Source organism: Anomaloglossus baeobatrachus, chromosome 4 (genome assembly GCF_048569485.1).
Source record: "Anomaloglossus baeobatrachus isolate aAnoBae1 chromosome 4, aAnoBae1.hap1, whole genome shotgun sequence".
Classification (NCBI taxonomy): domain Eukaryota; kingdom Metazoa; phylum Chordata; class Amphibia; order Anura; family Aromobatidae; genus Anomaloglossus; species Anomaloglossus baeobatrachus.
This window is the reverse complement of record NC_134356.1, coordinates 217,192,760-217,208,996: the sequence shown is the minus strand read 5'-3', so window position 1 is coordinate 217,208,996 and position 16,237 is coordinate 217,192,760. Positions and strand designations below refer to the sequence as shown.

At 44.8% G+C, this 16,237-nt stretch overlaps 1 protein-coding gene across 2 annotated transcripts in view; it reads right to left on the bottom strand.

Annotated features, from left to right (window-relative positions):
* Positions 1 to 16,237, bottom strand: part of CLTB (clathrin light chain B) — a 32,029-nt gene that overhangs the window by 14,488 nt on the left and 1,304 nt on the right. The gene's annotated exons all lie outside the window — the stretch shown is intronic.

Sequence of the window (16,237 nt, the reverse complement as noted above, 5' to 3'; positions counted from 1 at the left end):
TTGAAGAACATAGACTTCAACAATGAAATCTTCTTACCTCTAATAATGAAATATTAGTGATTTCCAAAATGAAAGGGTTCTATGGAAGGCATACACGGCAAGGACAGAATAACTATTAAGGCTATGTGCGCACGTTGCGTACTAGCCCTGCAGAAATTTCTGCAGCGATCTGAAGAGCACATGTGCGCTTTAGATCGCTGCAGAAATGTCCGTAGTGAGCGCCGATTCCATGCGCTCTGCCTGCAGCTCCTCCCATAGACAGAGCAGGAGCTGCCGGCAAAGCGCAGGAAAGAAGTGACATGTCACTTCTTTTTGCGCAGCGCTTCGGCAGTAGCCGAAGCGCTGCGCTCTGTGACGCCACGTGCGCACGGCCCCTGCACAATCTCCATAGACTGTGCAGGGGACGCAGGACGCATGCAGCTACGCTGCGCTGCAAAGCGCAGCGTAACTGCATGTATTTACGCAACGTGCGCACATAGCCTTAGTGTTTGCTTTGGAATCCTTATCTATAAAACTCAAGGTCCTTTCTAGCTACATAACAGAATTGCTATAGGAAACAGTAAGAAAATCAATTAAAGGGAGCCTGTCAGCTGATTCATGCTACCCCAACCACAGACAGCATACATCATGGACTGGCTCCTGGGGGAGAAAGCAAGGCTGGGGAAGCAGTGCCTAGTCTAACAGCATGCCCTCGCTGGCTTCTCTCTGCCTGCTCTATTACCCTCAGTTCACATTTGGAGGGAAAAGGGTTAATAGTCCGCGCTGCCGTAGAAAAGAGGATCCATGTAGAAGGAATGATTTTATTCATCTACGGCGCGTTTCAAAGCCTTATGGCTTCTCTCTCAAGAGAAATTATTTGTCCTGAGGAAGAAGCCATAAGGCTTTGAAACGCGTAGACAAATAAAATCATTCCTTCTACATGGATCCTCCTTTCTAAAGCAGCGCGGACTATTAACCCTTTTCTTTCCAAATTTGAACTGCACCTCCACGTGGGTTCTGCTGCAGCCGTATTACGCCATTACAGTGGTTGTGACTCTCACAAACACATCAGGTGAGTCTACCCTTACAGCACCATTGCTGACAGTGTTTTAGGATAAGACCCTATTTGTACTTACTGTCTCTTCCAGCAGTTTCAACCTACTTTATTATTATTAAGGCCCCGTCACACACAGAGATAAATCTTTGGCAGATCTGTGGTTGCAGTGAAATCATGGACATATTGTTCCGTTTGTGCACAGCCACAAACCTGGCACTGAATGTCCACAATTTCACTACAACTACAGATCTGCCACAGATTTATCTGTGTGTGTGACAGGGCATTAAGACTGACAGCTCTTTCCCAATCTGTGTATAAGTAGAGACTTGTCAGTTTACTGAGCGAGAGGGGAGAAACCGGTGGGGACATACCAGTTATACTGGACACCCCGCCCACTAGCCGTGATTTCAGCTATATTTTTCTGTGAAACATCACAGCCTGCATTTCAGAGTAATACATATAGGATTGTAATGCAGGAGCTGGTCTGTGATTCATGCTGCCTGCATCAGCTGACATCTTCCCTTTAAAGGGGTTGTCCCGTCTACATCCACAAGTCTGCAGTTCCTCTATGTCAGGGGTGGGGAACCTTTTTTCTGCCGGGGGCCATTTTGAAATTTCTACCAACCTTCAGGGGCCGCACAAAACTATCAACTTGAAAATTACCCTGTTATATTTGGTCAAACAATTAACTCACTGTGGTGGCTGGAGCTTGTAGTCTTTGGTGCAGCTGTATTATTAGGCAATATTGATCTTGTTGCTTTTCACAACTGCTTTTCCAGGTTTGAGTTGGCTGGGACTGCTGTATATACATCACAGGGGGGTACGAGTGTATATACATCACAGGGGAAGGTTGGGAGGAATATAGATCACTGGGGAGGCTGGGGGCATAGACATCAAAGGAGATGCATACCAAGAATTGGTATGCTGCAGATTCTTTTGTACATGAAATCTGCAAGGAAAAAATAAGCAACGTGTGCAGAATACTACAGAATTCTCATTGACTTTGCTGGCATAAGGATCAGCATGTAGAGTTTTGCCACATTCTGCACGAAATCTGCATCAAAAACGCACTGTGCACACTCAGCCTTAGGGTACGTGCACACGATCAGGACCCGCTGCGTCCTGGAGGCTGCGTGTCCTGACCTGCGGGGCCGCGACTCTCCTTCGTAGGAGACCACAGCTGCTTGTGCCCACGATCAGGACCCGCTACATCCTGGACGCTGCGGGTCCTGACCTGCGGGGCCGCGAGTCTCCTCCGTAGGAGACCGCAGCTGCTTGTGCCCACGATCAGGACCCGCTACATCCTGGACGCTGCAGGTCCTGACCTGCGGGGCCGCGAGTCTCCTCCGTAGGAGACCGCAGCTGCTTGTGCCCATGAATGGGTTTTGGGCAGTCTTTTGCTGTGTTCTCTCTGCAGAGAACCCTTGCGACTCCGCAGCAAACAACTGACAAGCTTGCGGCTCAGGACACTGCACCGCAGGACAGTCTACGCTGCGGGCTGTAAAGTGGGCACGGAATTTCTAGAAATCCCATCCACTATGCTTGTAGTGTACATCGCAGTCTTTTCGTTGCAGCTGAAACATGCTGCGTCCAAAACACTGTTATCCCTGATCATGGGCACGCACCCTTAGAACTAAGCATGAAAGTGTGAATGGGGACTACAAGAGAAGAATATCAAGGTTCTCAATGTCTTCTGCTTCTAAACTCTTACATATCGTCACATAAATCACCATAATTGTGTTTCACATTTTAGAATAAAATATTAAGTTGCTTAATATAATACTGTACTGGTGTGCCTTCAACAGAAAAAAAATAGCTGGAATACACGTAAGGCTCTGTTCACACTAGAAAAAGGATTTTTCTTAAAAAATTTCTTGAGTCTGAAAGATTAGCGCACTTGCGGTCAAAAAACGCACCAATAACGCACCGAAAACCGCATGCGCTTTTACCGCGTTAGTCCCTGCAGTTTTTTACCATAATCTATGGTAAAAAAAATGCAGGTACCTGCAGAAAAGAAGTGACATGTACATTCTTTTTCTCAAGAAATTCTGCAGAAAGAATGCTCTTGAGAAAAAAAACGCAGTGCGCGCACAGCTATTTTTTTTTCCATAGGTTTTGCTGGGGAATGTCTGCAGAAAGGTTACAAAAATTTCTCAAGAAATTTCTGCAGCAAAAACAAAAAAAAAAAAAAAGAGGGTAAAAACAAAGTGTGCGCACATGGCCTAAAGACCGTAAAATTAGATGCATCAAGTGGACAATTCAGTTGTGTTTTCTATACAGTTATCGGCATGGGAGGTGAGTACAAGCTTTTGTATTTTAATGGGGCCAAACATGGGAAATAAGAAGGGATTGTCCTAGCAGAGGGCAACCCTGTTAATACACATTTGTGACATGCAAAAAAAATCATTGCCAAAATGTAAAAAATGTCCATTTACTACAAAAAACTGATTTAAACAATGTCATTTTAAGATTGCTTATTTTTCAGAAAATACTGACTCTGGAGCCTCTCTTGCAGATTCAGTTATTTTACAGGGAAAAAAAATCCCTGCATGCCAGTAAAATGGACAGCACTTGGATGACACATGGATGGCATCGGTGTGCCATCTTCTTTTTTCATGGACCCATTCACTTGAATGTGCTACTTTGATTTGCAAACTGGATCAAAATATGACAAGTTTCTGTATCTTCGTGTTTGTTCCCTGATCCACAGAAATGAAGGATGTGACTATACAATTTTACATTAATATTTCTGTCTGTTTGAAAAGCTGATGTGTGAATGAGCCCTTCCAGTTATTGTGGTATCTAGATCATTATAGGAAACCAAGAGTAGTCATAAATGGTAAATTCTCTAAATGGGCTATAGTCAGCAGTGGGGTGCCGCAGGGATCTGTGCTAGGACCGAATCTTTTTAATCTCTTTATTAATGACCTTGTGGATGGGATTGATAGTAAAGTGTCAGTATTTGCTGATGACACCAAACTATGTAGGATATTAAAAACTGACCTTGATAGTACAATATTACAAAAAGATCTGGATAAGATGTCAGAATGGGCAGATACTTGGCAATTGAGATTTAATGTTGATAAATGTAAAGTAATGCACCTAGGACGGAGTAATCCTATAACTGTGTATACATTAAATGGAAGTAAACTCGGGACTACAGAACAGGAGAAGGACTTGGGTATTCTCATTACAAATAAGCTGAGCAGCAGCACTCAATGTCAAGCAGCAGCTGCTAAAGCAAACAAGATTCTAGGGTGTATAAAAAGAGAGATTAGATCCCGTGATCCCAACGTATTGTTACCCCTCTATAAATCACTTGTAAGGCCACATCTGGAATATGGGATTCAGTTTTGGGCTCCACATTTTAAATAGGACATTCAGAAGTTAGAGTCAGTTCAAAGGCGGGTAACTAGACTACTACAAGGAATGGAAGGCCTCCCATATGATGGGAGGTTGGAAAAGTTAGATATGTTTAGCTTAGAAAAAAGACGTCTCAGAGATCTCATTTATATGTATAAATACATGTGTGGTCAATATAAAGGACTGGCACATGACTTATTTCTTCCGAAGACAGTACTAAGGACCAGGGGGTACTCACTGCGAGTGGAAGAAAAGCGATTCCGACAGCTAAATAGGAAAGGGTTCTTTACAGTTAGAGCGGTCAGACTGTGGAATGCCGACCACAAGAGGTAGTAATGGCAGATACTATAACAGCTTTCAAAAAAGGGCTGGATGATTTCCTCAGTACACAAAACATTGTTGGTTATAAATGACTTAGGGACAAAATGTAGAACTGGTGGAGGAAGGTTGAACTAGATGGACCTAGGTCTTTTTTTCAACCTATGTAACTATGTTTAGGCTGTAAAAATTAGAATTCTATAATATCTCCACTAAAGAACAGAAAGTAACAGACTTTGTGTTTTATTTATTCTTTGCTCCTATTTCTGTGCATTTATTGTAAATTGAGGCTCTCAAACGCCACATCCAACTACACGGAAAGGGAAATATGATGAATGAGTAGCTGGTGCCCTGGCAAGTAGTAATCATCTAATCAAGGTGTGGATACCATCTCTTAAGAGGCCTCCTCCCTCCATTATAAACATGTTTTATAGCATTCCTGCAGCTCGCCCCTCCCTGGTTAGATCTAACACACAAGCTTTGATCCTGCAGACATTACCAGCTGTCACTGCCCACAATGAGGCAACAGAAGAAGTACCTGCTGTATATGGGGCATGTTACATATAAAAGGCTCTGTTCATGTGCTTGTGACTTTTCTATTTACAGGATCTACCGATCCGTAAAGAGTTTGGCCACTATTTTTATATTAATGGCCTAATGCTTAGGATAGGTGATCAATATCTGATCATCCAAGGTCCGACACCTAACACCCCGGCCAAGCTGTTCTCGGTGCCAGCAGCAGCAGGAAATGCTCAGTTCCGGAGCGGCCCCATTTTGTGATAGCAGCGTCCGGGTACTGCACACATCTACCACCTATTCGCATGTGCAGTACCCGGCCACGGCCGCTATCAGAACACGGACCAGCTCTAGAAGTGGCCTGCTGCTGTCGCTGGCATACCTTATCGGCGGAGGTGCAAGGTGTCGGACCCCATCCGATCAGACATTGATGACTTGTCCTAAGGATAGGCCATCAATGCAAAAGTAGAAGAAAAACTCTTTAAAGGGAACCTGTCACCAGATGTTGGACTTCTAAACTAAAACTAGCACCTTACACAGCACCTGTGCTGCATTCTATCAAGGTTCACATTATCCCCTGTCCCCCCCTGTAGACCCCAAAAATACCTTTATAAAATCTCCCGCGCTGTATGTAAATTGCTCGGTCTGGTCCGATGGGCATACTAATCTGCGCCTGATGTCCCTCCTTTCGCCCTCATCCGGTGCGGTTTGATGGATGACACCTCGGACGTCATCCACATAGGCAGGCAAAATCTCCATATTCCCGGCTTCTGCGCGAACCGGTGAGTTCCCTGCACAGGCGTGAGATTTTGGCCAGCGATGTGGATGACATCACCCACTTCATCCACATTGCAGGGCAAAATCTCACGCCTTGGCAGGGAACTCGCCGATTTGCGCGGGTGCATCTATGTTTTCGACTCTGCCACAACAGGGCAGAGCAAAGTACGCCTGCACGAGTCAGGAATATAGAGATTTTGCCCGTCTACGTGGATGGCATCCAAGGCGTCATCCACATGAATCAGCACCGGAGGAGGGGAAAAGGAGGGACAGGAGGCGCAGATTAGGATGCCCATCGGACCGGACCAGACAATTTATATACAGGGCGGGAGATTTTATAAAGGTATTTTTGGGGTCTACGGGGGAGGGGGGTTCAGGGGGTAACATGCACCCTCATGGAATACCGCACAGGTGCTGTTAAGGTGCTAGTTTTAGTTTAGTAGGCCAAAACAAGGTGACAGGTTCCCTTTAATAATTCATCCTACAGACCAAGGGTGCACAACCATTTTTTGGTCCAAAGGCAACATTGACATACTGAACCAATCTGGGGCTGCCCTAAGAATAAAAGGAGTGTAACCTTCTGTGACATTTCTGGAATATTGAAAGTATATACTATAAATGTCTACTAGGCACACATTTTAGTTACAGGACTCTTACCTCCACCAATCAGTCCTCCAATGCTGGGTGCCCACGATGAGTTTTTAGTGTTGCATATTTTTGCTATGTCACAAACGCAGCGTCTTACAGTTCCAGCAAAGTGAATGGGATTTATAGAAAACCTATGTCTACCTTTCTTTTTCGTTTAACGCAGCGCAACCTGACCTGAAGTGCAAGTTTAGAATCTGCACAGGTCTAGTTTGCTTTCAAGTACGCTGAGATTTATGTGCAGATTTTCCCAGATTCGCATTAGATCCGCTGGTAAAAAAAAAAAAAACATGTATCCCGCACATGACTGTATCAAAGCCAAAAACCAGGAATGATCAAAAACAAAGCAGCTTTAAATAACGCATGACATACCAAAAATGGGGAAAAGGCTCCTCTAGGGCACACAGTGTTGGGTTTTTTATGTTATTTTCAACATTTCCCAGTAAAACTAGTAGGATTTGCAGTCAAATCCGCATCTAAATCCTCGTAGAAAAGGTGTCAATATACCATAAAAAGGAAGGGGGTGATGAATGTACATGGTGATCTACGTCAGGTCATGGATTGTGCTAACTGCCTAATGGTTCACAATTCCCATAAACTTCAGTGCAGCAAGCCACAGACATGGAGGGCACCTGTCTAATTCACATACTGCTTTTTGGAGTGCCAAACAGGTTAAAGGGGTGGTCCAAAGTCAAACTAAATTTCTAATCCCTATCTATTTAGTGCCCTACTCTAAACTATTTTCTAATATACTTGGATTAAAAATTCCCAATTGTTTCCTAACTACACTATCTAACTGCTATTGTATTTTTCCCTACTTGCTGTCTGATGATGCTTTGTTTGAGAATCCCAATGCATGCTGGGATACTCAAAGCATCATCAGGGGGCAGAGGCTGCAGTCACTTTCACAGCCTCTGCCCCCTCCCTGAAACAAAGCATCATCAGTGACACTATGCTGTTCTCTGCTGTTTCCCTTCCTGTAAGCTGTGCACTGCAGAATCTGCACAGTGACCGCATCTGCTCTGTTGTTGGCTCAGAGCAGTAATAGTCAGCCTGCAACAGAGCAAGATTCAGAATACCCAACATGCAGGAGACCAGTGATGTCACTAGTGACGGCAGCGCTACAGTAGCATCCTGCACGATGAGTATTCTGACACTGCTCTGTTGCCAGCTAATTATTACTGCTCTGAGCCAATAAACAGAAAGGACGATGTCACTGTGCAGATAGCACAGTGCACAGCTCACAAGGAGGGACACATAAGCCCCTGAAACAAGCAACACTGATGACGCTTAGTTTCAGGGAGGAGGCAAAAACTGTGACAGTGACCGCAGTCTCTGCCCCCTGCTCTGATGACACTTTGTTTCAGTATGCCAGCATGCACTGGGATTCTCAAATGAAGCATCATCAAACGGGAACTGGAAAAAAATAGAATAGCAGTTAGTGTAGTTATTGAACGGTAGGAAATTTTTAATACAAGTGAATTAAAAAAATAGATTAGATTATGGCACTAAATAGAGATGGAGAATGAAATTTATTTAGACTTCGGACAACCCCTTTAAGTGATCCCATTCACCAGATGAAGGAGGCATGCAGAGATGACTACACAGTGCACCATCAGTGCTTGCCAGTCCCTGCTCATCAGCTCCCTGTCACCCTGTCACTAATCTTCTGTGTGTCGCTGCTCACATCTAGTTAATGTGTCAGACAAGCATTTTTCTGTCCATATCAAAGGGGCCGATACAGAATGGAAGCGCGGGGAGCATGTGCCCCCAGTTGTGCATCCCTGCTATAGACATAACGGTCCATCAGATTTACCTTTGGGTTACTGGATGAAGTACATCACGCTACTCTTTACTATCAAAAAGTAATCAGAACATAAAGGATTATAATAAATTGAGGAAACTTCAAGGGGTACCCATCTACAAGATCCTATATGTAGTAGGTGTAATAATAATATTAGCAATACCTCCAACTAGAAATGTAGAATAGCACTGCTGATATAGCCATGTCTCTTACCTCATGTGCAGGGCATTGCAGCTTAGATATTCATGGTTACATCCACTCATAGTGACAGTTAGTTGTTCGTGGTCATAATCATGGATAACTAAGCTGCAATTCCCTGCACACCTACCACACCTTACACCTACTACTGTACATATTGGAATAGGATGTTGGAGATGGGATTACCCCTTTAAAGCACCACTCCATCATTTTTTTTCCCCTAGTGTTATACTCGCACTCTGGCATCTTCATCTGTTTCCATTACCACTTCGGTTGGTCGCCTGTGATTTGTGACTTGATGGCAGCTCCAGGGTTTCATGGAGTGCGCTGGAGGTCACAACTCAATACAAGTCTATGAGAGCATCAGCTTGGCCTCGTTCTGGCTCTCATAGAGATGCACTGGGAACTTGTCACATAACATCTGACTTTCGGCCAGTGTCAAGTTACAGCCACAGGATGGCATTACGGGACAGGAGCAATGCCGACAAAAGGTGAGAATGCTGGAGAGTGAGCATAAGACCTGAGGCAGGTGACTTGGGTTTACAGAAGCACTCCAGCACTGAAAAGAAAAACCCAAAAATATGGAATGGTGCTTAACAAAAAAACAAAACATACACACACCAACTAATCCTATATATCACAAAATGACTTGAAAAGTCATACACATACAAATACATGGAAGTGTATGGATGGACAACAAGAAATGCGTTTCACTGAGAAGCACATGGGAAAGTCAATGTCAGCCAAGCATTTCTCCTAAAGTAGTACATAGCTAGCATGCATCTGCTAGAATGGAACTAGTATAGGACAGCCATATGCCATGTTGAAGGTGCGTATGGCCCATCCGTGTGCTGTGATTTTGGTACACTAGTGTTCACCGTGTGCTATCCGTGATAGCACACGGAGAGCAAGAACTTTTTACTCACCCGCTGCTGTCCGTGGTGCTGATGTCTACGGCATTGCTGCTTCTGGCTCTGCGGTGCAGTGAATATTCATGAGCATAATGAGCGGGCCAGGAAGCAAGTGACAGGAGCGCCGAAGACAGCAGCGCTGGAGACAGATGAGTATAGAAAATAATTTTATTTCAAAGACTCGTGATTTCTCCGGTACGTGTCACACTGATCATCACATCAGTGTGTGGTCTGTGTGACATAAGCGTTGCTGGAGAAAAACGGACTTGCCTCTGTGCGGAACACACAAACACACATGTGTGGCACACGGACACACATCCATGAGAAAACACAGATGTGCACGCAGACCTATTGATTTTAGTGGGTCTGCGTATGTCCATGTCTCCGGTACGTATGAAAACAGATGCCATACATAACGGAATCACTGCCGTGTGAAGGGGGTCTTACAGGTCTTTTCACAAAAAAGTGCTCATATTGGCTTTTTCTGCTGCCATCGCACAAAAAAGTAACTGCCCTGTGTGAATACACCCTAAACCAGGATCTCAGGAAAAAGGAGCTATTAGTGCCTTTGTTGTAGAGCTTATATAGGATTTCCTAGATTGTGTATTGTAACAACCCATCGGCTGTATAAGTAGTAATAGCTCAAGATACAGTTCAATAGATCTATAGACATACACTGAAATCAGGTTTGCGTAGAATAATGAATCATTTCTAACTTTTCAAGAATATATTAAAGCACACTAGGATTTTCCTATATAACATAAAGCCAGTGCTATACTGGCACTATCAGGCTGATTCTATACATACCTTTAGTGGTCAGCTCGGATGTATAGGTTTTGAAGCACAAACAAATTTGTAAAATGAGCAGTTTTTTGATTGGCAGCAGCTGACGATCAGCTGATAGCTGGGGTGCGTATTCATAGTGATTCCCGCCCCCCCTGCCTGTCTGTCCTCCCCCTCTCTATTATTTATGCTAATTCTAAAATAGAATAGTTTTACTAAGTGACTAGAAGGCCCTGTGCTGATGTATATCCATGTGACCAGAAGGGGAAGCGCCTCAGCCAACAGAAAAGTAATGTTACTTCCTGGTATCAGCTATGTTGGCTGAGGCCCAGCCCCTTCTGGTCACATGGGTATGACATCAGTATAGGTCCTTCTAGCCAGTTAGTAAAACGATTCTATAATAGAATTAGCATAAATAATAGATAGGGGTAGGACGAACAGACAAGGGATGGGAATCACTATCAAAGCCCACCCCAGCAATCAGCTGATCAGTAAACAAAAAGCTGCTCATTTTACAAACTTTACTTGCCTGTATTTCAAAAAATATACATCCGAGCTGACCACTAAAGGTATGTATAGAATCAGCCTGATAGTGCCAGTACAGCACTGACTTTAGGTTATATAGGAAAATCCTGGTGATTGGTGCGCTTTCAATAAAAACTGCATATCTGAACATGAGTTCAAGGCTTTATGAAAATGACAAGAGAAGACTGTGGGCTTAGGCTACTTTCACACATCAGGTTTTTTCCATCAGGCACAATCTGGAAAAAAAAACGGGTAACGGTACCGCATCCTTTTTATCCCCATAGATTTGCATTGTTACCGGATTGTGCCTGATGGCTTTGCATGCATCCGTTTTTTTCCGGATGCGGCAAAATTAATTAATGCGGCGGCCGGATGGAACGTTTCATGTAACGTTTTTTGGCCCCTTAAAAAACCGCATTGCGCCGGATCCGGTGCGATACGGCGTGTTTTACAATGGAAGCCTATGGACGCCGGATCCGGCGTAATGCGTCAAAAAACGGATGCGGCTGCCGGATCCGTTTTTGTAAACTGAGCATGCTCCAATGTTTTGAAAAAATGGATCCAGCAAAAAAAAACCCGTACAAAACGGATCCGTTTTTTACGCATCCGGCATAACGGATCCGTTAAAAAACAGATCCAGTGGATAAGGTTTTTACATTTTTGGCCGGATCCGTTGGATCAGGAAAAAAAAGGATTGTGCCTGAATGCAGAAAACTGATGTGTGAAAGTGGGCGGCTTTGCACACTATGACATCGCAGGTGCGATGTCGGTGGGGTCAAATCGAAAGTGACGCACATCCGGCGTCACTTGCGATGTCGTAGTGTGCAAAGCCCGCCTTAGTGTACACCAGGTGTAAACATTTACAAAGTTTGTCTCCGTCTTCTGGATAAATATTACAACATTGACTTCAGGGACTGTGTTTGGTTTACAAGATGTATGTCTAGAAATGTATCCCTGGAAGGTGTAGTGGATTTTGTACAGTAGGTGACATGGATTTCACCATAAGAAATCTGGGAGTTTAGCTAAGGCATCTTGCAGTGGCTGTACCTTTCACGGCTGAGTGCAAATATCTCATCACGTGGAAATACTAATAAACGTCTGAGTGCCAAGTGGATACAGATCGGGACGTCATGCCGGCGTTATGTCCGCGTGTTGTGTGCCAGAGCAGGCGTACTGCCAGGCTTATGCTGCGCTTTCTGTAATCTGACCGTGGTTACAGTTTCTTACATACAATATTACACCTATGAGACCTGTTACATCACACTACTGTGACTGCTCCTTCTTGGGGATCTGAAAAGTGAATGTATCCTTCTTTTCTCAGGAATAGAAATAGGACTTCTTTTATTATTTTCCCCTTTTCACCATTTTCCATTTTTTACCAATAGGACTAACTCGTTTAGGAGTTGTATTTCATACGGTAGTTGCTCACCTTATGTTGCCCACCATAAAAATCAGGATCATTCGTGGTTCTAGCAGTTGGGCCAAAAACATCAGAAAGTGATCCTGTGGATGGATGGTTTATATGGTGGGCTAACTAACCTTACAAACAGCAATAAAAGACCCATCCTCTGAGCTTTATATCATGGCTAAACCCTCACAAAAATATCAGCCAGCGAGCAGGTAAGTTGCCGGAATCCCTGTGGGTAACATAACGTTACAGCGGGGGAAGGGCTAGCCAGAAACCTTCTCCATGTGCACTTTATTCAGTCGCATATTGCTTACATAGCCATTTTGAGGAGATGCCCATATTTATGGCGCTAATGATCTAATGAACATCTGCTTGGCATATTATAGCATGAAGGGTACATTTACATGTTGTTTATTTGCTGCAGACACTTTCTGCTGAAATTCCACACATTACTGCGGAGAAGACTGCAATCCACACCAACAGCCATGCAGACTAGCAGTGTTTTTTTTCAATTTAAAAAAGAAATCGAAAAAAAAATCCTCAGCTCCTAGTAGGACACCACCAACCGTGGGCCACTTACAGCCATCTTATATCCTCTAGCTCCGGGCAATTTCCCAGGGACCGAAGTGCTTGGGACAGCAGCCCCGCTTTGCCAGCCCTATAACTCATCCCTACACTGCGACCACGAGCATAGTGTTCAGTACTGTATATACACCAGCCCCAGTGTCTCCTATGTGATGTATATACACCAGCCCCAGTGTCTCCTATGTGATGTAGATACACTAGCCCCAGTGTCTCCTGTGTGATGTAGATACACTAGTCCAAGTGTCTCCTATGTGATGTAGATACACCAGCCCCAGTGTCTCCTATGTGATGTAGATACACTAGCCCCAGTGTCTCCTGTGTGATGTAGATACACTAGTCCCAGTGTCTCCTATGTGATGTAGATACACTAGCCCCAGTGTCTCCTGTGTGATGTAGATACACTAGCCCCAGTGTCTTCTATGTGATGTAGATACACTAGCCCCAGTGTCTTCTATGTGATGTAGATACACTAGCCCCAGTGTCTTCCATGTGATGTAGATACACTAGCCCCAGTGTCTCCTATGTGATGTAGATACACTAGCCCCAGTGTCTTCTATGTGATGTAGATACACTAGCTCCAGTGTCTCCTGTGTGATGTAGATACACCAGCCCCAGTGTCTCCTGTGATGTAGATACACCAGCCCGTGTCTCCTATGTGATGAAGATACACTAGCCCCAGTGTCTCCTGTGTGATGTAGATACACCAGCCCCAGTGTCTCCTATGTGATGTAGATACACTAGCCCCAGTGTCTCCTGTGTGATGTAGATACACCAGCCCCAGTGTCTCCTAGCCCCAGTGTCTCCTATGTGATGTAGATACACCAGCCCCAGTGTCTCCTATGTGATGTAGTTACACCAGCCCCAGTGTCTCGTATGTGATGTAGATACACTAGCCCGTGTCTCCTGTGTGATGTAGATACACCAGCCCCAGTGTCTCCTATGTGATGTAGTTACACCAGCCCCAGTGTCTCCTAAGTGATGTAGATACACTAGCCCAGTGTCTCCTATGTGATGTAGATACACTAGCCCCAGTGTCTCCTATGTGATGTAGATACACTAGCCCCAGTGTCTCCTGTGTGATGTAGATACACCAGCCCCAGTGTCTCCTATGTGATGTAGATACACCAGCCCCAGTGTCTCCTATGTGATGTAGTTACACCAGCCCCAATGTCTCCTATGTGATGTAGATACACTAGCCCGTGTCTCCTGTGTGATGTAGATTCACCAGCCCCAGTGTCTCCTATGTGATGTAGATACACTAGCCCGTGTCTCCTGTGTGATGTAGATTCACCAGCCCCAGTGTCTCCTATGTGATGTATATACCCTAGCCCCAGTGTCTCCTATGTGATGAAGATACACTAGCCCCAGTGTCTCCTGTGTGATGTAGATACACCAGCCCCAGTGTCTCCTATGTGATGTAGATACACTAGCCCCAGTGTCTCCTGTGTGATGTAGATACACCAGCCCCAGTGTCTCCTATGTGATGTAGATACACTAGCCCCAGTGTCTCCTATGTGATGTAGATACACCAGCCCCAGTGTCTCCTATGTGATGTAGTTACACCAGCCCCAGTGTCTCCTATGTGATGTAGATACACTAGCCCGTGTCTCCTGTGTGATGTAGATACACCAGCCCCAGTGTCTCCTATGTGATGTAGTTACACCAGCCCCAGTGTCTCCTAAGTGATGTAGATACACTAGCCCAGTGTCTCCTATGTGATGTAGATACACTAGCTCCAGTGTCTCCTATGTGATGTAGATACACTAGCCCCAGTGTCTCCTGTGTGATGTAGATACACCAGCCCCAGTGTCTCCTATGTGATGTAGATACACTAGCCCCAGTGTCTCCTATGTGATGTAGATACACCAGCCCCAGTGTCTCCTATGTGATGTAGTTACACCAGCCCCAATGTCTCCTATGTGATGTAGATACACTAGCCCGTGTCTCCTGTGTGATGTAGATTCACCAGCCCCAGTGTCTCCTATGTGATGTATATACCCTAGCCCCAGTGTCTCCTGTGTGATGTAGATACACTAGCCCCAGTGTCTTCTATGTGATGTAGATACACTAGCCCCAGTGTCTTCTATGTGATGTAGATACACTAGCCCCAGTGTCTTCTATGTGATGTAGATACACTAGCCCCAGTGTCTTCTATGTGATGTAGATACACTAGCCCCAGTGTCTCCTATGTGATGTAGATACACTAGCCCCAGTGTCTTCTATGTGATGTAGATACACTAGCCCCAGTGTCTCCTGTGTGATGTAGATACACCAGCCCCAGTGTCTCCTGTGATGTAGATACACCAGCCCGTGTCTCCTATGTGATGAAGATACACTAGCCCCAGTGTCTCCTATGTGATGTAGATACACCAGCCCCAGTGTCTCCTATGTGATGTAGTTACACCAGCCCCAGTGTCTCCTATGTGATGTAGATACACTAGCCCGTGTCTCCTGTGTGATGTAGATACACCAGCCCCAGTGTCTCCTATGTGATGTAGTTACACCAGCCCCAGTGTCTCCTAAGTGATGTAGATACACTAGCCCAGTGTCTCCTATGTGATGTAGATACACTAGCCCCAGTGTCTCCTATGTGATGTAGACACACCAGCCCCAGTGTCTCCTATGTGATGTAGATACACTAGCCCCAGTGTCTCCTATGTGATGTAGATACACCAGCCCCAGTGTCTCCTATGTGATGTAGTTACACTAGCCCCAGTGTCTCCTGTGTGATGTAGATACACCAGCCCCAGTGTCTCCTATGTGATGTAGATACACTAGCCCCAGTGTCTCCTATGTGATGTAGATACACCAGCCCCAGTGTCTCCTATGTGATGTAGTTACACCAGCCCCAATGTCTCCTATGTGATGTAGATACACTAGCCCGTGTCTCCTGTGTGATGTAGATTCACCAGCCCCAGTGTCTCCTATGTGATGTATATACCCTAGCCCCAGTGTCTTCTATGTGATGTATATACACCAGCCCTAGTGTCTCCTATGTGATGAATATACACCAACCCCAGTGTCTCCTATGTGATGTATATACACTAGCCCCAGTATCTCCTATGTGATGTATATACCCTAGCCCCAGTGTCTCCTATGTGATGTATATACACCAACCCCAGTGTTTCCTATGTGATGAATATACACCAGCCCTAATGTCTCCTATGTGTATATACATCAGCCCCAATATCTCCTATGTGATGTATATACACCAGCTCCAATGTCTCCTATGTGATGTATAAACACCAGCTCCAATATCTCTGATGTGATGTACCGTATATACACCAGCTACAATGTCTCCTATGTGATGCATATACACCAGCTCCAATGTCTCTTATGCAATGTACATACATTAGCCCAAGTGTCTC